General features: G+C 41.4%; 1 protein-coding gene across 1 annotated transcript in view; it reads left to right on the forward strand.

Annotated features, from left to right (window-relative positions):
* The first annotated feature begins 10,661 nt into the window (after positions 1 to 10,661).
* The window catches only part of LOC307250892 (uncharacterized protein), a 33,809-nt gene continuing 20,434 nt past the window's right edge, over positions 10,662 to 24,036 (forward strand). Inside the window, exon 1 of the mRNA XM_080028160.1 lies at positions 10,662 to 10,782. The gene's annotated coding sequence lies outside the window, so the exon portion shown is untranslated. The remainder of the gene's footprint in view (positions 10,783 to 24,036) is intronic.

The following is a 24,036-nucleotide window of genomic DNA, read 5'->3' on the forward strand; positions in this document are numbered from 1 at the left end:
TTTTTTAAACCAAAAACGGGAAAACTCACGTTTTCACCGTGTAAAGTGCCCCTAAGTGTCAAAATCTTCTGTTGTAGATAACTGAACAGGCCCTTTCTACCTCTCCCAACATTAACTGGACTGTGTGTGGGCCTCACAGGATGTAGCCTATGTCCTGACCGGGGTGAGATTGGTTTCATATTCGACATTCGTCTATTTTCCGGGGTTGTAACTGTAATAGCGTCACGAAAACAACACAAATTTCCTCCAGAATGGTATTATTATGTACAGAAGACTAAGACTGACATTTCACAGGCTCGACCAACTCACCAAAATCAGCGAGTCTCGCGAAAGATCAAAGAAACCGCGCCGAATATAGTGTTTAGTGCCACACGGCAGCGGACTGCTTAGGGACCGTCGCAAAAGTGCAACGTCTTTTTTCTATTCTTAATAACTCACTGGAAATTCATCCTATCAACACCAAACCACTTCTGTTGTGTTTATGAACTCATTTTGTAGTTACCACAACCCTTTGTTTTAAAGAAAAGCCTTTGATTTTTTTTTTAAAAGGGAAAATTATTCAGTGTGTATATTGCATGGATATTTAAGGCAATTTTTTCAATAGCTCACAGTTTTTTATAGCTATCAACACCAAACCAACTCTGATGTGTTCAAGAACTCACTGTGGAGTTCCCACAGCCCTTAATTTTCAAGAAAAAACTTTTAATTTTTTTTTGAAAGGCAAAATAAGTCACATCATATATTTAATCCATATTTAAGGCTCTTTTTTTCAATAGCTCACTGGTCTTTATAGCTATCAACACCAAACCAACTCTGGTGTGTTCATGGACTCACTGTGGAGTTCCCACAGCCCTTAATTTTCAAGAAAAAACTTTTAATTTTTTTTTGAAAGGCAAAATAAGTCACATCATATATTTAATCCATATTTAAGGCTCTTTTTTTCAATAGCTCACTGGTCTTTATAGCTATCAACACCAAACCAACTCTGGTGTGTTCATGGACTCACTGTGGAGTTCCCACAGCCCTTAATTTTCAAGAAAAAACTTTTAATTTTTTTTTGAAAGGCAAAATAAGTCACATCATATATTTAATCCATATTTAAGGCTCTTTTTTCAATAGCTCACTGGTTGTTATAGCTATCAACACCAAACCAACTCTGGTGTGTTTATGGACTCACTGTGGAGTTCCCACAGCCCTTAATTTTCAAGAAAAAACTTTAAAAATATTTTGAAAGGCAAAAGAAGTCAGATCATATATTTAATCCATATTTAAGGCTCTTTTTTTTCAATAGCTCACTGGTTGTTATAGCTATCAACACCAAACCAACTCTGGTGTGTTCATGGACTCACTGTGGAGTTCCCACAGCCCTTAATTTTCAAGAAAAAACTTTTAATTTTTTTTTGAAAGGCAAAATAAGTCACATCATATATTTAATCCATATTTAAGGCTCTTTTTTTTCAATAGCTCACTGGTTGTTATAGCTATCAACACCAAACCAACTCTGGTGTGTTCATGGACTCACTGTGGAGTTCCCACAGCCCTTAATTTTCAAGAAAAAACTTTTAATTTTTTTTTGAAAGGCAAAATAAGTCACATCATATATTTAATCCATATTTAAGGCTCTTTTTTTTCAATAGCTCACTGGTTGTTATAGCTATCAACACCAAACCAACTCTGGTGTGTTTATGGACTCACTGTGGAGTTCCCACAGCCCTTAATTTTCAAGAAAAAACTTTTAATTTTTTTTTGAAAGGCAAAATAAGTCACATCATATATTTAATCCATATTTAAGGCTCTTTTTTCAATAGCTCACTGGTTGTTATAGCTATCAACACCAAACCAACTCTGGTGTGTTTATGGACTCACTGTGGCGTTCCCACAGCCCTTAATTTTCAAGAAAAAACTTTAAAAATGTTTTGAAAGGCAAAAGAAGTCAGATCATATATTTAATCCATATTTAAGGCTCTTTTTTCAATAGCTCACTGGTTGTTATAGCTATCAACACCAAACCAACTCTGGTGTGTTCATGGACTCACTGTGGAATTCCCACAGCCCTTAATTTTCAAGAAAAAACTTTTAAAAAAAAGTTAAAGGCAAAAGGAGTCCGATCATATATTTAATTTCTGGAGGCCGGCCTCGGCCAGGAAGAGGTCGATGGAACCCTCCTGGAGGCCGGCAGAGGCGAAGGCAACAAACCCCTTCTGGAGGCCGGCGGCGACGACCCACAGGTAGCCGGCATCGGCGAAGGCCCACAGGTAGCCGGCATTGACGAGGACGGACCTCCGCAGGAGACCGGCGAAGGCAGAACCACTCAGGCGGCCGGCCACGGTGAAGGCAGGCCCCCGGAGGAAGGCAGGGCAGAGGGCGGTCCCCCTCAGGCAGGAGCGAAGGGCGGTCCCCCTCAGACAGGAGCGACGGGCGGTCCCCCTCAGACAGGAACAGGGGGCAAGATCCCTCGAGCAGGGGGTAAGACCTCTCAGGCAGGAACAGGGGGCTGGGCCCCTTGAGCAGGGGGCGAGACCCCTCAGGCAGGAACAGGGGGCTGGGCCCCTCGGACAGGAGCGAAGGGCAGTCCCCCTCGGGCAGGAGCGAAGGATGGTCCCCCTCGGGCAGGAGCAGGGGGCGATCCCCCTCAGGAAGGCGAAGCGGCCGGTCCCCCTCTGGAAGGCGAAGACAGCAAGCCTCCCCTGGCAGGCCCGGAGGGTGGGCCCCCTCACGATAACGTGGAGTGGGCTCAGGAACTAGACAGTGCTAGCGTGCTAGTGGCTAGCGTGCTGGGGCAGGTGTCTAGCGTGCTGGTTGCTGGGGCCCGGGACCTGAAGCTTGTTGCTGGAAGCCTGGGGCTGGAGCTTGTTGCTGGAAGCCTGGGGCTGGAGCTTTCTGCTGGAAGCCTGGGGCTGGAGCTTGCTGCTGGAGCTTGTTGCTGGAGGCCGGAGGCTGAAGCTTGCTGCTGGAGGCCGGAGACAACTCGGGAGCTGGAGAGCATTGTGGAAACTGCTGGTAATCCAAACTCACCACCCCCACTCTGATAGTCCTTAAGGCAGGAGGAGGCTGGTAGCTGGGGCCCGGGGGCTGTGGCTGGAAGCAGGAAACCGGAGGCAGTGGCTGGAGGCTGGAGCGTGGAGGCTTGGGACGGTCGCAAAAGTCCGGTGGCAGTGGCATGTAGCTCTCAGGCCAAAAAACGGTGGGGTTGAGAAGCTCGACTGCCCACTCGGGTAAGGCGTCCTCCAACTCGGGCTTAGCAGCGACAGTCTTGTATGTACGCCCCAGCACATGCCCCTGCTCCTTCCTACTGGGAATTGTAGTGGGAAATATTGCATATGATATATATATCTCTGGACTCAGATGTTAGAATGCTTACTTGGCCATTGTTTGTATGGACTTATGGGTGTGGTTGAGAGTATCGCATGGACAGCCACGCCTATGGTTAATTTATGCACAATTACTCTGTCTGTTCTATTGTCCTATGCTAAACTCCTCCTATGGTTAAGTTATGTACAATTAGTCTGTCTGCCTGCCTGAAGCAATGTGCTTCAATATCCCTCTCTCCTACGAAACGGGGTTCACTCTTGCAAACACATTCCCTGTGTTTTGGATTAGTGGCCTCTCCGCGGAGATCCTTGCTGTATGATTAAATAAAATCTAATGCTACTATTAACGTATCACTATTGCTTAACTTTCTCATTACAGAATGTTCTCCCAGCCGTCCATGGCACTGATAATAAAAAATAGCATGTCCTCCAACTCACGGCAAAAAAGAGTGTCTGCTGGGTCCAATTTTGGTCTGTGCATTCTGTTATGGTGAGGTAGGCAGGCAGGCAAGTAGGACCCAAACGCAGACGTTAAAAAGAAAAAAGGTAATTTATTGCTCCACAAAAAATACAAAAAAAACTCAGGACGGCCAAAAGGCAAAGGGCAAAAAGGCAAAAGACAGGTAACATGGGTAACACAGAAGACGAGACTCACCAACACGCAACAGGACAAACCATAACATTATATGATGTATTGTTGTATATTTTAATGAATGTGTGCAAATGAAATAAAGTCAATTAACACACAATAAGTGGTTTGGTGCTGAAATGTTGAAATACAAGTGAGTCATTAAAAAATAAACACCTTAAGTAAGAATCAAATTTACAAAAATAAAAGCCTTACATATGAATGCAAAATATGCACTGACTACTGATGCCTTACATTTTTTTAAAGGTTTTTCTTGAAAATAAAGGGCTGTGGGAACTCCACAATGAGTTAATGAACACATCAAATGTGGTTTGGTGTTGATATCTATAATTACCAGTGAGCTATTACAAAATAAAGGCCTTAAAGATGAATGCAATATACAGTATGCACTGACTACTTATGCATTTAAAATAATTGAAATGTTTTATTTTAAATAAAAGGTTGTGGGAACTCTACAATGACTTTGTGAACACATCAGAAGCAGTTTGGTGTTGATATCTACTAAAACAAGGGAGCTATTACAAAAATAAAAGCCTATATATGAACCCAATATACGCACTGACTACTTTTACCTTTAAAAAAAATTGAAAAGGTTTTTCTTGAAAATAAAGGGTGGGAACTCCACAGTGAGTTCATGAACACATCAGAGTTGGTTTGGTGTCGATAACTATAAAAACCAGTGAGCTATTGAAAAAAGAGCCTTAAATATGGATTAAATATATGATCTGACTTCTTTTGCCTTTCAAAAAAAAAATAAAGTTTTTTCTTGAAAATTAAGGGCTGTGGGAACTCCACAGTGAGTCCATAAACACACCAGAGTTGGTTTGGTGTTGCTAGCTATAACAACCAGTGAGCTATTGAAAAAAGAGCCTTAAATATGGATTAAATATATGATGTGACTTATTTTGCCTTTCAAAAAAAAATTGAAAGTTTTTTCTTGAAAATTAAGGGCTGTGGGAACTCCACAGTGAGTCCATGAATACACCAGAGTTGGTTTGGTGTTGATAGCTATAACAACCAGTGAGCTATTGAAAAAAGAGCCTTAAATATGGATTAAATATATGATGTGACTTATTTTGCCTTTCAAAAAAAAATTGAAAGTTTTTTCTTGAAAATTAAGGGCTGTGGGAACTCCACAGTGAGTCCATGAACACACCAGAGTTGGTTTGGTGTTGATAGCTATAAAGACCAGTGAGCTATTGAAAAAAAGAGCCTTAAATATGGATTAAATATATGATCTGACTTCTTTTGCCTTTCAAAACATTTTTAAAGTTTTTTCTTGAAAATTAAGGGCTGTGGGAACTCCACAGTGAGTCCATGAACACACCAGAGTTGGTTTGGTGTTGATAGCTATAAAGACCAGTGAGCTATTGAAAAAAAGAGCCTTAAATATGGATTAAATATATGATGTGACTTATTTTGCCTTTCAAAAAAAAATTAAAAGTTTTTTCTTGAAAATTAAGGGCTGTGGGAACTCCACAGTGAGTTCTTGAACACATCAGAGTTGGTTTGGTGTTGATAGCTATAAAAAACTGTGAGCTATTGAAAAAATTGCCTTAAATATCCATGCAATATACACACTGAATAATTTTCCCTTTTAAAAAAAAATCAAAGGCTTTTCTTTAAAACAAAGGGTTGTGGTAACTACAAAATGAGTTCATAAACACAACAGAAGTGGTTTGGTGTTGATAGGATGAATTTCCAGTGAGTTATTAAGAATAGAAAAAAGACGTTGCACTTTTGCGACGGTCCCTAAGCAGTCCGCTGCCGTGTGGCACTAAACACTATATTCGGCGCGGTTTCTTTGATCTTTCGCGAGACTCGCTGATTTTGGTGAGTTGGTCGAGCCTGTGAAATGTCAGTCTTAGTCTTCTGTACATAATAATACCATTCTGGAGGAAATTTGTGTTGTTTTCGTGACGCTATTACAGTTACAACCCCGGAAAATAGACGAATGTCGAATATGAAACCAATTTCACCACGCCTCACCCTGATGCACATTGTTCCTTTCCATAGGAAGTTCTGAGCATAACAGGATGAAGGTATGCTGCACACGCAAAAATAGTTTGCATTGAAGACAATAGCTACACGTTTTTAGATTCCAATGTATGTTGCTTTACACGCGAGTCAGATACAGAATGACCAGGAAAGAGATAATTAAGGCTCACCAATAGAATGAGTAAGGGCCGGTTTCAGGAAGAATGTTTGACCAATCAGATCATCCCTTTTTGAGGTACAAAACCCACTGTTGCTTTGGGAGAGACAGGTTTTTTGGGAGCTCTTCATCCTTTAATCAGATACTTAGTACTTTTTGATTGGCACAGGGTTCTGGCCACAACCCTAATCTTGACCACAGTTGAGCTTTTTGTTTAAATAAAGAATTGTTCCTGACCTCCTCAACTGTACTCGAGTCGATTCATTTATCTTCCAAACTGCACCTTTTTGAATGGAAACAAGCCCATATACCTCAGTAGGTAACACAAAAAAAAACCCTATGTAGTAGGTAACACAAAAAAACCCTATGTGTTAGGTAGCACAAAAAAAACCCTATGTAGTAGGTAACACAAAAAAAAACCTGTTAGGTAGCACAACAAAAAAAACCTATGTGTTAGGTAGCACAAAAAAAACCTATGTAGTAGGTAACAAAAACAAAACCCTATGTAGTAGGTAACACAAAAAAATAAACCCTATGTGTTTGGTAGCACAAAAAAAAACCCTATGTGTTAGGTAGCACAAAAAAAACCCTATGTGTTAGGTAGCACAAAAAAAACCCTATGTAGTAGGTAACACAAAAAAAAACCTATGTAGTAGGTAACACATATCTATGTAGTAGGTATGTAGTAGCTACTACAATTTTGTGTACTTATTGTAAAGTGTTACCAATAATTGTATTATATTGTAGCTTGCATCTCTCACCTGATCCCCTTCCACACTCCTTTTGGCCAGTGATGCAGGGATTGGTTGTCCAGGAGAGATCCTCACTGATATGAACCCCAAGGAATTTTGGTGCTTCTCACTCTCTCCACAGTATTAATGCGTGGTCAGTGGGGGTTTAGGAGTGGGGACTCTCCAGAAATCAATAACAACCTCCTTGCTCTTGTCAACGTAAAGGAAGTGGTAGTTATCCCTGCACCACGTGGCTAGCTGTGTTACCTCTTTCCTGTAGACCTTTCACAGCGAAAAAACATTTCACTGTACATCTGTATGAGTATGTGATAAATAAAAACCTTTGAATCTAGTGGGTGTCATCACCACAGTTGTGTTGTCTGCAAACTTCACTATACTTCATGATTACATGTGTCAGTGCAATGGGGCGATCCTCACTGAAAGTGTTTGGAAAGGGCTTCTTTGGAATAGGTATGGTGGTGGCTTTGAAGCACAACAGAGTCTTACCAGCATCCAATGTGGAAGTGACACACATTGCAGTAACTTCCGGTGGCCACTAGGGGCAGGTTTCAAAACAGAGCAATTTTTCCTTGACTCCAATGTTTAATATGCCGTTTTCACAGCATTATTAAACCTATTTAAGGCCTGGACCAAAAAAACATTCTAGTCTGTATGTTTAGTTCATATCTCTATGACTGAGGGGGGTGATTATTTTTCTAGCAGGCTAGTTTTTATTCTATTGGAGGTTAAAATATATGAAAAATTAGGGGCGCGGCGACAGCTAGCCGCTGTCCCTCACTTCGTCTATAGAGGGTGTGCTGTTAGCCTAGCTCCTGGCGGTCGTGCTAATGTTGCTAATTCGGTGTACGTCACGGTACGTCAGCTAGATGGGAGTATCTCCCTCCCCCCAACGTCACATCAGTGCCCTTTTTGATGCGAGGAAATGAGGTGGAGTCAAACTTTGACAAGATGGCGAGGCGCATGGATTGGAAACAGTTGAAAGAACTGAGATCAGCCCGGATGCTATATCCATTTTTTACACTATGGTGGAGTCTCATCAACTGTCTTCTGACATGATCAGCTGTCAAGAACCCTGCAGAGGTAACAGGTGGGGGAGGGGTGGAGTCCTCAGCCAGGAGACGATAAGTAGACTGGGAACCACAAGAGGGCTAAGTAGGGCCATCACAGGAGGATGGGGGGATGAAAGGAGGACTAGGAGGGATGGGCAGTGGAGTAGGTGTTAATTAGGGGAGGATAACCAAAGAATCAAGTGGGGGATTTTGCCCTTTGGCCCAAGAGTACCTATTTGCAGACCCATGGAGAAACGGACCTCCACCGGAAGCACGATGGGGCCACGCCCCGAACTCATTTCATTGGTCAGAATTGTAACCTACTCTGAGTTTGTTTTCACTTTACGCTGCAGCTCCGACTGAAGAAAGAGTGTCACTGCCACAACGCGACCCTGTACAGTTTAAAGCAAAATCACTCCATAGAAATCTCCATCGGGATGTTTTTATCATTTCCTGATGATTTTACGTTTGATCGATCATTTATCTGATCAGTAGCTTAGTTCTCAGCCCTCGTGCCGTTTATATGCGGCCACCTAACACATCGTGAACATGCTCTACATTCAGATTAATAAACCTATTGTATTGTATGTATCTCATTATTTATTTATTTATTAACAGGAGTTTTTTAACGTCTGTGCCACTGAGCATAGGCTATTTATGTCTGGTTGAAATGTAATTCTGCGGCTGCACGCGATCGTTACTGTTCACTTGCGTGATGACAAAGTCACAGACGAGCATCGATCGTTCAATAGCCTAATATGAATATAGAAATGATAGAATAATTAAAACTGTGATCACTAGAGGACAAGGGATCTGGTAATAAATCAATCAGGATCTAGAATGGAAACTGTCACCTTATGTGTCAGACGTTAATGTCTTTCACCCCACTTTTTAAAATGAGCTGTTTATTTTAATGTGGTGGCACTTTTTGTGTTTTATTTATAAGAGTTTATATTTGTATGTGATTGACCTAGGCCTACTTGTGATAATTGTGAATTAAAGAGACGGATTTCGGAAGATGTACACACAAAGCTTTGTTGCTTCATTCGTCTTATACCTCAACATCTACTTTTTACCACCGTCCTGGCCACTTGGGACCCTTAACAAACTGACTTATTTGACTGTCTACTAGCACCATAACCGGTGGAAACTGTGTCTTGTTATTATTCACCGCTAGGTGAACGCCGGCAGTAAAACAAAAAGAAGAAGAAACGCTGGGTGATCGCCGCCAGTAAAACAAAACGAAGAAGAAATGTTGTGCTTCCGGTGGAGCTCCGCTTCCCCATGGGTCTGCAAATAGGTGCCTCTCCTTTGGCCAGGGCCGCCGCTCCCTATACGCAGGGTATGCAGAGCGCGTAGGGCACCAAGTACCCCCCCAAAAAAATGTTTTATAATTTATTTATTTTTTATTTTTTATTACAAAGGAAAAAGAGATGACCCGGGGGCCCCCCAAAATTGAGGTTTCTTAAAGAGGACCTATGATGCTTTTTGACTTTTATGACCTATAAACGTTGTTATGATGATTCATAGTCATGCTTAACCATACTAAATTATCAAATAATGACTTACATGCATTTCGACGTATTCCCTGCTGACCGTCTGGGGTGTCTGTGCAGAGCACTAAACACTATTCTAGCCAGTCGAGAAGTCACGTCTTCAAAGCGGTCTACCCTTTCATAATTGGTGACGTCGCATAAAAATTGGTGATGTGACCACGCGGATGTTTCCATGTATGGTAATGCTGTCACTTCCCTGTTCGCGTCTGCCTCGCGCCCTTATAGGTCCATGCTCGCGCTTCCCGCCACTGAAAGTGTTTCGGAAGGAAGGTAACCAATCACAACGGAGTGGGGTTTGCAGGAGGGGGGGGGGAGGGTAGCGGAGATGGCCGATGCACAGGCGGAGGGAGCGGAGATTGCCGAAGCACACACACTCAAGTGTTGACAGGATGTGCTGGATCGCCAAAATAAGAGAAAGAGCTTCCCGAAAATCTACATAGTTTTTTGTGATGTGATTCGTGTCAGGTTGCTCTATAGCAGTGTAAAACAAGAAATTAAGACCAGAAAAGTAGTATAATAGGTCCTCTTTAAAAAATGTCATGATAATCATTACATTACAAAAAATATATAAATTAGTTATGAACAGGCCCATCATTGTTTTTTCTTAATTGTGTAACTCTCAATTCGGGCAAATTAGATGTTTCCCCCAATTATAGCCTACCCAGCTTTATCAAGCTGTTTTTGAATGGCGATTCATAATGGCAAGCGGGGCTGGCGGTAGCCAAGAGGCAAGGGTGGGCCTGCCCATACAATCAAAAGTGAAGAAAATGTATTTTTTTTTTCAGCCAATAAAAATATATCTATTATGGAACAGATGGAACAGCTGTATACAGCTCTGAAGCCTGGGCACAACATATTTTACACTAAAGAGCATTCTTAATCCCATTGAGAACCAGCCTGGGACTATAAAAACTGTTCCTGGATTTTATAAAGGCCACTGGATTATTCCTATGGAAATAGGATAGGCCCATTTGGAATATATATATATATATATATTTCTCTCCTGCGGGTGGCAGTATTGTGCCATAAAGGCATACAGTCTGAAGGTAAATAAACGAAGAAGAAGAAGAAGTAGAAGTCGTAGCCAACTCGACAGAGGGGGAGCAAAGTTTAGCTGAGAGTTCAGGTGCAGCCGCAGCCGCATCAGCAGGAGGAAGGATTCTGCACATTGAGTCAAACCAGACGGACACTAATGGGAATATGGATTATTGAACGCCACAAATAGAAATATATGGAGCAGTTGTTTGCTCACTTGTAGGACTACTCATGTTTCCGCCTCCGGTGCAATTGGACCCTAACGACATTTAAAAGTAAGTTCAACAGCTCGAGTGTGAGCAGAAGTTGGTGTCAGGCGTTGTGTAGAAATCTACCACATGGCGATAGACTCACATGCACTTAAAAAGGGGACATACACCCACCATATAGCTACATTGAAGCTTTATAGAGTGAAAAAGTCATGTGGTTTTGCCAGTTTGGAAAATAATGTCAACTGATCATAATCAACTTACCGTAACGCAGTGGTTCTCAATTATTTTCTGTCATTTTTTCGCGCCCCCCCACCTAAATTTAAATACTGTTGAGAACCTGCTAATATGTATTTATTTATCTGTATAAAACCACTGTATGAGTTTCTGGCACGAGCATTCTGCATACAATCACCTTATTATCAAATTAGATGTTAGATTATAAAATTAGCTGAGATAGCCAACTTCTGCAGCAACTTAAAACAAATTCGAAGTTCAGTTTATTAGCTCAATTTGTAACATTTAAACAAGACTACTCAGTCTGTGTGAATCTCAGGACAGAGAAACAAGAGCAAATGATTAACTGAGGTTTGCATTTCATTCAAAACATTTTTAAACTGTAAACATAGGCCTAGTTAAGGTGGCGTTTTTTTATTGGCCAATATGCCTTCTGTGATGCATTGTTATTGTAGCCCGTGGAATTAGATGCCACACAGGACACAATGAATTCGGGGTTTTTGTAGCATTAATGTATTATGGAACACATTATTTCAATTATTGTGACAGAGTGTAATAATTCAAGAGGACCTATTATACTACTTTTCTGGTCTTAATTTCTTGTTTTACACTGCTATAGAGCAACCTGACACGAATCACATCACAAAAAACTATGTAGATTTTCGGGAAGCTCTTTCTCTTATTTTGGCGATCCAGCATGCCCTATAAACACCATGGACCTATAAAGAAAGGTAAACACTTTGCTTTTGACATTTCCGCCCCCTCCCCTCCCTTCCTGAAAACCCAACTTCGTTGTTATTGGTTACCTTCCTTCCGGAACACTTTCAGTGGCGGGAGCATGGACATATAAAGAAATGGACACCGTATTGAAACATGGCGCCCATTCATTCCTATGAAAGCTGCTCATTGGCGCAGGGAAGCCACAAGGAAGTGACTTTCTGCTTCACGTGAGCTTGGCACGCCCCTAAAGCATGACGTTACTCAGTGTAACGTTATAATATGTCCGTGCATTAAGCTAAGCGGGACGAGCACAGTTGCATTGTTTATCGACCATGGAAGTATAAGTTACTAATCCCCGATGATTCTCTATATGTAATCTTTAAATTACACCCCGTCGTTGTAAAGTAATATAGTGATAAACGAAGATTCCTCCCGCCATCGGAGGCCGGGCCGGCCAAAGCAACGGTTGTTTCACTACGGCTCCTTTTAGCGGCTACACGTCTAACGGCTAAAACTGAAAATAAAACGGCTATAAAACGCTTTCGGTGGCGTTTTGAAAAGCGAAAACTTCCATTCTATTAGTACATGGTCTAAAGAAAAGTATGAGCCTTTGATCGATATCCAGAAAAAATTTAGCGGAGATACATTCTTGTTTGACGAAATTGTATTGGGAATGAATGGGGCTGGACCTGGGCTGGACCTCTATGATCTCCATTTTGATTTACGGACCCGTCACAGACAGTCTAATGCGTGTAATACCAGGCGTGGCCACCTGTCCATGCTGGCTGCTCGGAGAAGGCAGCGTCCTGGGGGCCTGGGCGGGAGGTGCGAGCATGGACCTATAAGGGCGCGAGGCAGACGCGAGTAGGAAAGTGGCAGCATTACCATACATGGAAACATCCGCGTGGTGATGACACCAAGTTACATGCGACGTCACGATGTTACAAAGCGTCAAGCCGCTTTGAACACGTGACTTCTCGACTGGCTAGAATAGTGTCTGGTGCTCTGCACAGACACCCCAGATGGTAAGCAGGGAATACGTCGAAATGCATGTACGTCATTATTTGATAATCTAGTATGGTTAAACATGACTATAAATCATCATAACAACGTTTATAGGTCATAAAAGTCAAAAAGTATCATAGGTCCTCTTTAAAGACTTTCTTTATCCTTCAGTGCTCAACAGCTGCACTTCAATTTAACTCTAGGAGACTGAATTATAAAATAAATGAATAAAGTAAATACTACAATGGAAAAATACAGTATACTAGCCTATAACATACTAACCTATAAAATACTAACCTATAAAATACTAGCCTATAAAATACGGCAGTGGCATGACTGTAAACAGGGAATGTAAAATAACATGTTACATACACATTTCACCACTATAAACATTAACAGGTCATTTAATAATGTAAACAGTAAATGACTCATTATACATATTATACACATTGACTTATAACACTTACATTTCAGCAACTTGAACTAAGGCAAGCCCTTACTGAAGTTTCCAGCGGACTTATTTCCCCCCGAGTCGTTATCTCTAAAAGATAGACACTGTTAAGCGACACTGCGATTCACAAACACACCGCGTGGTGCCATACATCTCATTGCAAGCGAACGCCCACGTTTGGCGACTGGCGTCGAAAATCCCCAGACATCCTAAACAAACACGGCCATCCAACACAAATACTCACTGGTATCGCTATAAAACTGTTCCATACAGCAACAACCGGCAGCATATGTCCATAAGCCACTCTATAAACGCAAACAATCGAGATATACCTCGTCTTCACGGAAAAGACCAACGCTGTCCAGAGGTAAACAACGGAAGAAGGGACCAGGATGCATCGGGCGCAGCACTATATAGTAAGACTCAATACTGCCACCCTGTGACCAGACGGCCACACTACCCGTTGCAAACCACCCGCAATCCCATTCCCAAGTACTGCAACTGAAAGTGTTATATTCATAAAGATATTAACTGTACCACCCGGTTACATTATTATTAGTCTACTTGCTTGATTTCTTTTTAAATAGCCTACAGAGACACTTGGAGACACATGTGGACATTTATTTACTGCAAATCGCGGTGCTTTCGCGCGTATATTACTATACACAAGCACACATCGCGCTCGCTATGGTCAGTTGGAAATCAAGGCCACCCCCCCCCCCCGCCTGACAACTCCCGCCCCACGATTTGAGAAGCACTGCCCTAACGTAACAGTATTTCCCCAACTAGCGTGCATTGAGCTCATAACATAACATTTTGTCGCACTTGGAAGACATTTTTTTTAGCTGCATTCTATTGGGGTTAACTCGCAAATAATTGGTGGTCAAGGCAAAAGGAATATTTTCCATTCGTCTAACCTTATTATAACCACAACCTTTTCATGCCTTTCCTTTTGATATGAAAACGACTCATAATGCCATAAATCCGACGGTCCATCCGTTAACAAAACCCATAGGCTAGTTGGATTTATTTATTTTGTGTAAAAGGGTTTGCCTATGTGCGAATTTATTTTATATTTGCAATAGGCCTTTATCTGAAACAAAGCCACATGGTTTGCACGCGAATATAGGCCACATTAAATATTATTAAGGATACTAAAACTCCACATAGTGTTTTAATTCCGGGATAAGGGCCATTTATGTTAGGTGTGAGAGTTGGATTTTTCATTGTGTAAACATATGCTCCGAAGGGAACTTATATAACCACATCTTGTTTTGAACTATGTACTTTCTGAAGATTCCCATGACCTGGCTGACCGAGGCTGTCGGTTCCCAGGCAGGCAGGAAACGCTGACAATACCCCAGCTGGGATAAACGGGAAGTTCCCAGCATCACTTATCGTTAGCAGACACGCACACACACGAGGCTTGTAAACACCATTTGATGTGAATAAAAGGCGGGTGGGACGGCGGAGTTGGTCTTGAGTTGACAGTAGCACACCACTCTCCTTGCCTATTACAGGTCCTTCTCATATAATTAGCATATTGTGATAAAGTTCAATATTTTCTGTAATGTACTGATAAACATTAGACTTTCATATATTTTAGATTCATTACACACAACTGAAGTAGTTCAAGCCTTTTATTGTTTTAATATTGATGATTTTGGCAAAAAAGTAAAGAAAAACCAAAAATCCCTATCTCAAAAAATTAGCATATTTCATCCGACCAATAAAAGAAAAGTGTTTTTAATACAAAAAAGTCAACCTTCAAATAATTATGTTCAGTTATGCACTCAATACCTGGTCGGGAATCCTTTCGCAGAAATGACTGCTTCAATGCGGCGTGGCATGGAGGCAATCAGCCTGTGGCACTGCTGAGGTGTTATGGAGGCCCAGGATGCTTCGATAGCGGCCTTAAGCTCATCCACAGTGTTGGGTCTGGTGTCTCTCAACTTCCTCTTCACAATATCCCACAGATTCTCTATGGGGTTCAGGTCAGGAGAGTTGGCAGGCCAATTGAGCACAGTAATACCATGGTCAGTAAACCATTTACCAGTGGTTTTGGCACTGTGAGTAGGTGCCAGGTCTTGTTGAAAAATGAAATATTCATCTCCATAAAGCTTTTCAGCAGATGGAAGCATGAAGTGCTCCAAAATCTCCTGATAGCTAGCTGCATTGACCCTGCCTTTGATAAAACACAGTGGACCAACACCAGCAGCTAACATGGCACCCCAGACCATCACTGACTGTGGGTACTTGACACTGGACTTCAGGCATTTTGGCATTTCCTTCTCCCCAGTCTTCCTCCAGACTCTGGCACCTTGATTTCCGAATGACATGCAAAATTTGCTTTCATCCGAAAAAAGTACTTTGGACCACTGAGCAACAGTCCAGTGCTGCTTCTCTGTAGCCCAGGTCAGGCGCTTCTGCCGCTGTTTCTGGTTCAAAAGTGGCTTGACCTGGGGAATGCGGCACCTGTAGCCCATTTCCTGCACACGCCTGTGCACGGTGGCTCTGGATGTTTCTACTCCAGACTCAGTCCACTGCTTCCGCAGGTCCCCCAAGGTCTGGAATCGGCCCTTCTCCACAATGCTCCTCAGGGTCCGTTCACCTCTTCTGGTTGTGCAGCTTTTTCTGCCACACTTTTTCCTTCCCACAGACTTCCCACTGAGGTGCCTTGATACAGCACTCTGGGAACAGCCTATTCGCTCAGAAATTTCTTTCTGTGTCTTACCCTCTTGCTTGAGGGTGTCAATGATGGCCTTCTGGACAGCAGTCAGGTCGGCAGTCTTACCCATGATTGCGGTTTTGAGTAATGAACCTGGCTGGGAGTTTTTAAAAGCCTCAGGAATCTTTTGCAGGTGTTTAGAGTTAATTAGTTGATTCAGATGATTAGGTTAAGAGCTCGTTTAGAGTACCTTTTCATGATATGCTAATTTTTTGAGATAGGAATTTTGGGTTTTCATGAGCTGTATGCCAAAATCATCAGTATTAAAACAACAAAAGACCTGAAATATTTCAGTTGGTGTGCAATGAATCTAAAATATATGAAAGTTCAATTATTATCATTACATTATGGAAAATAATCAACTTTATCACAATATGCTAATTATATGAGAAGGACCTGTATGAACATGTAGCCTATTCAGCACACAGGCCTATTTTGTACAGCATGTTCATGTCATTGTCCTTGATATCCAACCCTCTTTAAAAAAAAAGCGGTGAGTGTGTGTAGCCTACCTATATCTACCACTTCGGGAAGCAGCAAATGGCCGGCCAACTGTCCTGGGGCCTGATTTATAAACGTGGCGTACGCCCAGAAGAGGGCACACGCCAATTTGTACACAAACATTGGGATTTATAAAAAACAAACTTGATGGGAAGATGTGCGGTCCTCCACGCAAACTCTGACCCATGTGTACGCACAGAAAGGAGAAACGGCGACTCCCGTCGGCACATGTATGAAGTGCGAGAACGAATGTGTTTGTGTAAAATGAATCCAGATAGGCCTATTACCACCGGTATGACTGTGTGTGAACGAATTGAACCAGGAACCCTGTAAAGCGTCTTTGAGTGCCTAGGCAATAAAGCGCTATATAAAACCTATCAATTATTATTATTATTATTAAGCCATGTAGGTCTATCATATATTGGGAGTTCAGTGTTCCCCCAGAAAATGTCTTAGTCAAGGTGGTCACTGCCCAGGGTCACGGGAGGCGCAGCGAACATATTGGTGTTATTATGCTCAAAGATGCCAATGTAGGGCTGGGCGACATGGCAACAAATATTATCACGATTATTCTTTTGATATTGATCGATATCTATATTGACCATGATATATAGTGTGATACTGCTGAAGCTTGAAGAAACCAGAGTGTTCATTAGTTAAACTATACAATGTTGTTTATTAGCATATTGTGATAAGAGAACATTGAATCACATTTAAATACTGTATAAACATTTAACTTCACAATCATGTTTTAACTGCACCTAACTAAACAATATAAGATAGCTTGCCTTGTAACCTATTGAAAATATTGTAAATAAAAATAAAAGCTCTGACTTCTTTCACGATAAACTCCTTTGGCAGGGCTACAGCAAACATCTTGTAAGATGTAAACATATTGTAGAGACACAACCATACATAAAAAGTAAACAATTGGATCAACAAAGGCCCTGACACATTTAAGTACTGAACTTTAAGATATAAAATATGAATATGATGAGAATTACTGGTTTTACATGTCAGCTATTTTAAAAAGTAGAAATGTGAGTATAAAGTGCAAAATGTAAACATTGTAAAACCAGATATTATGCTACATAACATAATGTTTTTAAAACTAAAATATCTGAAAGTGACTACTATCACATCAAACTCCTCAGGCAGGGAGGCAACACTCTTAAATGTTTGTAGAGCTGTGGCTCAGATGATTGATGAGTGTCAGAGGACATCACAAGCTACTACTGACACATACAACAACAGCTGTAGGTAGGGGAGATGCTCATGCTGTAGCTACATGGTCTTATAGACCAGCAGGCTAATGAGGCTGAACTGAACAGCTCCCTGTATGTTATAATGTAGCTTTGCTTCTTTTTGATTGTTTTTCATCATTTATTCCCCCGTGTTGCGAGCCAGTGAGCGAACATCGCTGGCCGCGGCTACTGCGCGACTATGGTGTCATCGTAGCAGTGGGACACAGTGTAGCCTTTATTAGAGGTCCGTCAGTGTCAGTGTTGGGAATAACGCCGTTTAAAATAACGGCGTTAGGTAACGCCGTTCTTTTTTCAGTAACGGCGTAATCTAACTAATTACTTTTTCCGTCGTTACAACGCCGTTATCGTTACTGAACGTTAAATGCGGTGCGTTACTATGAATTCATTGAATAAACTGTGTAATCCGAAAGCACCCCTGGCTCCATACTACACAAACTGCTAGTAAGGAGACCGGTGGGTTAACAACAAGATAAGCGATTGTTATTTCTTATACTGTTTTAAGATGTGTTTTATTCAGTGTGGATGACATTATAACTGTTAGCGCCATCACGTCAGTCAGCCGGAGCGCCTGTTTAGGGAAGTTTCTTTTTCTTTCTCTCTCTGTTGTGTGAGCGTGCGCGTTGCCGCAGTAACCACCTATCAATCCACGGTTGAAACGTGCTCTCCCTGAGTTTGTTTGCATCGCCATTGTGAGTAAGTGCATGGAGTTTCCCGATCTCTATAAATTATAATTTATGCACGTTATTAAACAGCCGCGATTCGCCAGTTGCAACAGCTGTTTAGCGTGTCATCATGAGCCGAATATTGCTACTGTTATTTTCCTGGTATCTGTATGCTGCTGCCTGCTGTGCATGTTAAAGAAGGAAATAAGCATAGGATAAATCCTTACTCCTCCTCTCATCGTCTCATGCTTCATAGTCTGACGTTTTGGCCTTAAGTGGTGTTTTAGCCGACACCCCTGAAGTGAATCCAGTGATAGCAGATCAGCACGGTACATTCAGCTGTTTCCTCTACTACTTTTGTTGAGAACAAAATAGGCTAGGCCTACTTGAAGTGCAGGATAAACCTCTTGCTGTTTGTTGATGTGCAATAAATATTGAAGGTTATGTAGCCTACAAGTAGGCCTACCTGTCTGTTCTACTCATTTCAACTGACTTGTGAAAACTGCTCAGAAAAATCCAAATTTGTTGACATACAGCAACTTTCTTTTTTTTTTACAGTAGACTAATGCAAATAGTTACTTTCCCTGGTAACTAGTTACTTCTATTATAAAATAATTCAGTTACTAACTCAGTTACTTTTTGGAACAAGTAGTGAGTAACTATAACTAATTGCTTTTTTAAAGTAACGTTCCCAACACTAAGTAGAGTGCTATTTTGGAAGAGCCACCGCTCGCGCTGCTGATAGCAGCGGTCGGACGGCGGTTAAAACTTGTCGTGCATTTTCACACTTTCTGTGTGGCCGCTCCAATATATTCCCCCGTGCAGTGAGCGTACAACGCCGGTAAATGCACAGAGACGGCTCGGGGCGAGTCAGTGAGCGAACAGCACTGGCTGCGGCGTGACTATGGTGTCATCGTAGCAGCGAGACGCAGTGTATCCCACTTATTAATTAATGACGAGGAAAAGCACTACAGAGTGCTGCGCCGACATTTTCCGCTAAACACAAGACTCTCTTCACTCTTGCCGAGGTGATCACACAAGGCTCTCCTCTTTCCTTACCGCTGCAGCTCAAACATGCACGTCGCACCAGGAAATGGCCGTGTAATTAGACAGGAAATGCAAAAACTGCAATCTGACTGGCTGTTGAGTTTATTTCTGCTTTGTGATTGGCTGTTAGGTAAATCCATATCAGTTATGTTTTTTTTTTATTTTTTTATTTTCATATCGAGGATTTATGTCAAACGCATATTGACGTAATCGACGGTAGTTTTATCGTGATTACTAATCGTAATCAAATTTTTGCCCAGCCCTATGCCAATGCGCAGTAAAGAAATAAACAACTGCTTATTTGACTACAAAAATCTAACAGACACTGACCTTACAGTTGTGCAATTTTATTTGCTATGTGCAGGTACAGTAGTAGGGCTGCAACTAACGATTATTTTAATAATCGATTCGAAACATTTGTAAATGCTGCATCTTAATTCAAAAACTGAACATTACTTCAAATTCACAGTACAGACTGAAGTGTCAAAACACCAGGTTATTGCTCCAACGTCCCGGAACTATTAAAAGTAATATTAAATTATAAAAAAAATTAAATAAACTTAACTGGGATAACTAAAAAAAAAACATACAATGTATGATATACATTTATACAGTATGTCCATGGTAAACCAGTCAACCGATAAGATTTTTAACCGGTAAATACTAACGGTTAAAAAAATTAAATCATCTTAATTTCTCTCAGATGACAGGAGATCCTTAATTTTTATTGATATTGATACCATTTTCGAGACTCCTTAACGATCCAAGTCTTTATTGATATCACTATTGATACTTCTCTATTATTTTGTTGAAATAGAACTTGTATTATTGCTTTAATTGCTGATATGATCATTGCTCAAGATAGGACATTAAACACGTCATAATTCCATCTATTTTATATTGCTGGGAAAACAAGTTTTACCCAAAATCTCAAATTTCTTTTTTTTGGTGTTGCATTTGAACACATCAATCATCATATTACTGAGCCGGCCTGAACACATCACATTTGACATGTTTTGTTTGCTACTTTTTTTAAGCTAACTAGCTCTATATCCTTCCGATTTTAACATGGATTTAAAAACGGGATTACTATATTTAACTGACGGGAATTTCTACACCGTTCGGTTGTGTGATTACTGCCGCTGCTTTGAATGACTGTTGATGCGCTGATGCCGACTCTCTGAGCCCGTCTGCACACCGTTTGCAGCAGCAGCTGACAGAGTTTTTTTGGACTAGACGGATACTGAGTTGAAGGAGTTTTTTTAACCCAAAGACAGCTGACCAAACTACAAGCTGTGGCCGCTCACACTATAGCTTTCCCGCACCGCTTCACGTGCGGTCGTGCATGAACCTGTCGGCGGCTGGATGTAAACAGTGCCGCGCCTACAAGTGACTTATTAATCGCGCGACTCAACGAATCGATTACAAAATTCGTTGATTCGCCAACGCTTTTAGTAATCGATTCGTTGTTGCGGCCTAGACAGTATGCTATAAAGCACAATTAAAGAAAACTTCTACTGTTTTGGTGCAATACCATGCAGATATACTAAATACAAATAATGGACCATACACTTAACATGTGTATGCACATCAAAGAGCAAATTCAACTTTTTAAAGTTCCTTTTTGGATGGGGGACTGTTGTGCGAGTATTGTGGACAATAGGCCTACTGTGATGCGATAGCCTATAATTCATTAATGGTTATTTTGAGCCTTCTTGCTTGATTTCTTTTTAAATAGAGAGGTAATTGGTCGTTTTGGAACATGTATATCCCAATTTAAAACATAAAAATAAAGCAACATTGAATAAATTCTGAAAATTGAAATTCTGAAAATAAATCTGCTTGGCCTACACTAGAAGCTGTTTGAAAAATAACTCAATATTTGAAATAATAAATACAATGCGTTTTCCCCTTAAAATTACTAAATGCATTTCAAAGACGGTAGTCAAGGCGGGGGGCTGGCGTTGCTAAGGCGGCCGCCTTAGCCAGGGTTTGACATAACCAACGGCCCGCTGGCCCGGGGCCAGTAAAATCATATGCAGGGCAAGTTGATTGGCCAGTCACTGGCCCGCCCGGGCCAGTAACGGCCAATCACAGTTCAGTATCTTTTTGTAGACTACATCATGGTTCATTGAAATGCGCGTTGAGTCGTAATGAAAGCAGTGTTTATCAATATAATAAACATAATATATAATATATTTTTTAATGAAAGGCCAGTGGACAAACGATGCGTGGGCGTTTTGACAGGCGGAGCAAAAAGAGGGAGCACTCTAGCTCCGTTGGCAGAGCTGCCTGCTGTCCGCCTGCGAGTCGACAAATCAATCGACTTACTCTGCCCCCTTTTTTTCTTCCCACAGCAGAGGTTGAGGTGCAGAAAATGAAGTGATAACTGCGCTTTTCCTTTAGCTGCCGCCGTAATGTTACAGTATTTGCATCAAAGCCCCGATGGTAATACAAATGAGAGGCTTTATTTAAACGCTGTGAATGCGTCTCCGGTGATTGTGTCGATTGTAGACAGAAACGAACGGAGGGACTCTGCTCACTGGACAGTTCCTATAGTCGCGAAGTTTGTCTGCCGACATGGCTCTGTGTTTTCATGATCTACAATCAGATCGCGGAAGTCTTTCCCAGTGAAATCGTTAACGGGGAGAATATCCCCGGTAGGGCTGGGCAATATGACGATATCATATCGTGGACGATATGAAAGTGTCTACCGGGAGAGATTTGGCCATACCGTTTATACCGCGGAGAAAAAAAGTTCATGTGGCGGGAGCATAGATAAAGCGGGAGGCAGCTGTCCCTCCGAGTCCCTACAGTTACACTGCAGTTACACCGCCGCGCCACACAGGGGCTCTGCAGCAGAGTTCTGGGCTGCAATACAGCTTCTCTCTCCGGTGCGCCATCACTACAGTTAACAAACCAACTCCGTGTCACGGTGGCAGATCAGCTGGTATTAACGGTCAAAAATGTAATCGGACAAAGGAAACTTGCTTGCTGCTTCAGCGTGCTGTTGCCGTGACGCAGAGTTGGCTTGTTTTAAGCCGCAAACTACATGGGTTAGCTCTCGTGAGCTAGCTGGCTAATAATGACATCTTTAGCCTACTCGGGGCTTCACCCCCGTGCTGTTGTTGTTGGAGACAGCCAGCAAGGCTGGTTTTATGTAACTTTAAAACATGTCAAACTTAAATATTATTTGTGTTGAAGCTGGAGTTAATGTAGTACCAGACATTTGCTCATTAGTTAATTTTGACAGCTTTTTTAAATGAAGATGAGCAAACACTGCAGGAAAATTCAAGTCAAATGTAGGCTATTTGGTTGATGCTGTCATTTTTATTTTGCACTGACTGACTAAAGCCAGACTGGTGTGGTATTTTGCACCAGTTTTTTTTTTGTATGCAAATTTAAATTTCAAGCAAAAGATGAAAATAATCTAATGTGATTAAAGTTCAGTACGGTTATTGTAATCCATCGAATTTAAAGGAAAAATACTATATTGTGATATATATCCATATCGTGATATAAAATTACCTATATCGTGATATAAGATTTGGTCCATATCGCCCAGCCTTAATCCCCGGTTATTATTTTAGCCACAAACCCCGCAGTTCTTCTGCGCGTCGGCTCCCTGGCGAGATCTCACTGTGAAACGCTGCCTTGCCCGGACGAAGGCATTGTGTGTTTCTGAGGTGATTTAACATCATAGCCTTAGACGAGCGTTTAACATTATGCTGCATATTTTGCACTGCATTGTTTTTTATCAATAGTTTGAAAAAATGGTCCCACACTGGACTCTTAATGTGAAGCTGACACTTCATGTAGAAATGAAGCTCCTGCAGCACGCTCACGACCAGACGTTTACTCGCGTACACTGTGAAATCCCCCATTAAAAAAAAACGGCATAACCTTCTGACTTTCGGAATTCTATTTTTAACGTCAACTTGAGCGCAAGTGGAAAACCGGTCATTGGTTTGACACATTCACATCCCTAATGCATAGAGAAAGTAGTAAACACTACCACACCACAAAGACTGATCAGACCTTCATCTCTTATTTTTTTTTATGTTTGAACATGATTTCTGCAGGTTCATTCATTAAACTGCCCAAATTCAAGAATAAAAACAATCCTCAAACTTCTGGACTTTAGAATACTGGCCGACTCCTTCCACATACTTTCAGTTGTAGGCTTCAAATTCAATATGTTTGCCTGGTTTTATATTATGTGTATGAGCAATATCAATATTTCATATCATTAAAGCGGCAACGAGTAACATTTAAATATATTTTAAACAGCCTCATGTTTCCTCTCATAATCATAAATTACCTTTAACAGCAAACGAGACCATCAGTGCAAAGAAAGACGTTTTTATATAGTTTTTATTACTGCATTTGATCTGGTCGTACACCCAGTCCGATTTTCGGTTCACGCGTGCATGCTCTATGGCAGGGTTCGACATAACGTATAGCCCGATGGCCCGGGGCCAGTAAAATCAAATGCAGGGCAAGTTGATTGGCCAGTCACTGGCCCGCCCGGGCCAGTGACTGGCCAATCACAGTTCAGTATCTTTTTGTAGACTACATCATGGTTCATTGAAATGCGGGTTGAGAGTCGGAATGAAAGCAGTGTTTATTTAAGACTCAATATAATAAACCTAATATAAAATATATTTTTTTAATGAAAGGCCAGTGGACAACCGATGCGTGGGC

The sequence above is a fragment of the Ammodytes marinus genome, assembly GCF_949987685.1.
Source record: "Ammodytes marinus genome assembly, chromosome: 5".
NCBI classification, from domain to species: Eukaryota; Metazoa; Chordata; class Actinopteri; order Uranoscopiformes; family Ammodytidae; genus Ammodytes; species Ammodytes marinus.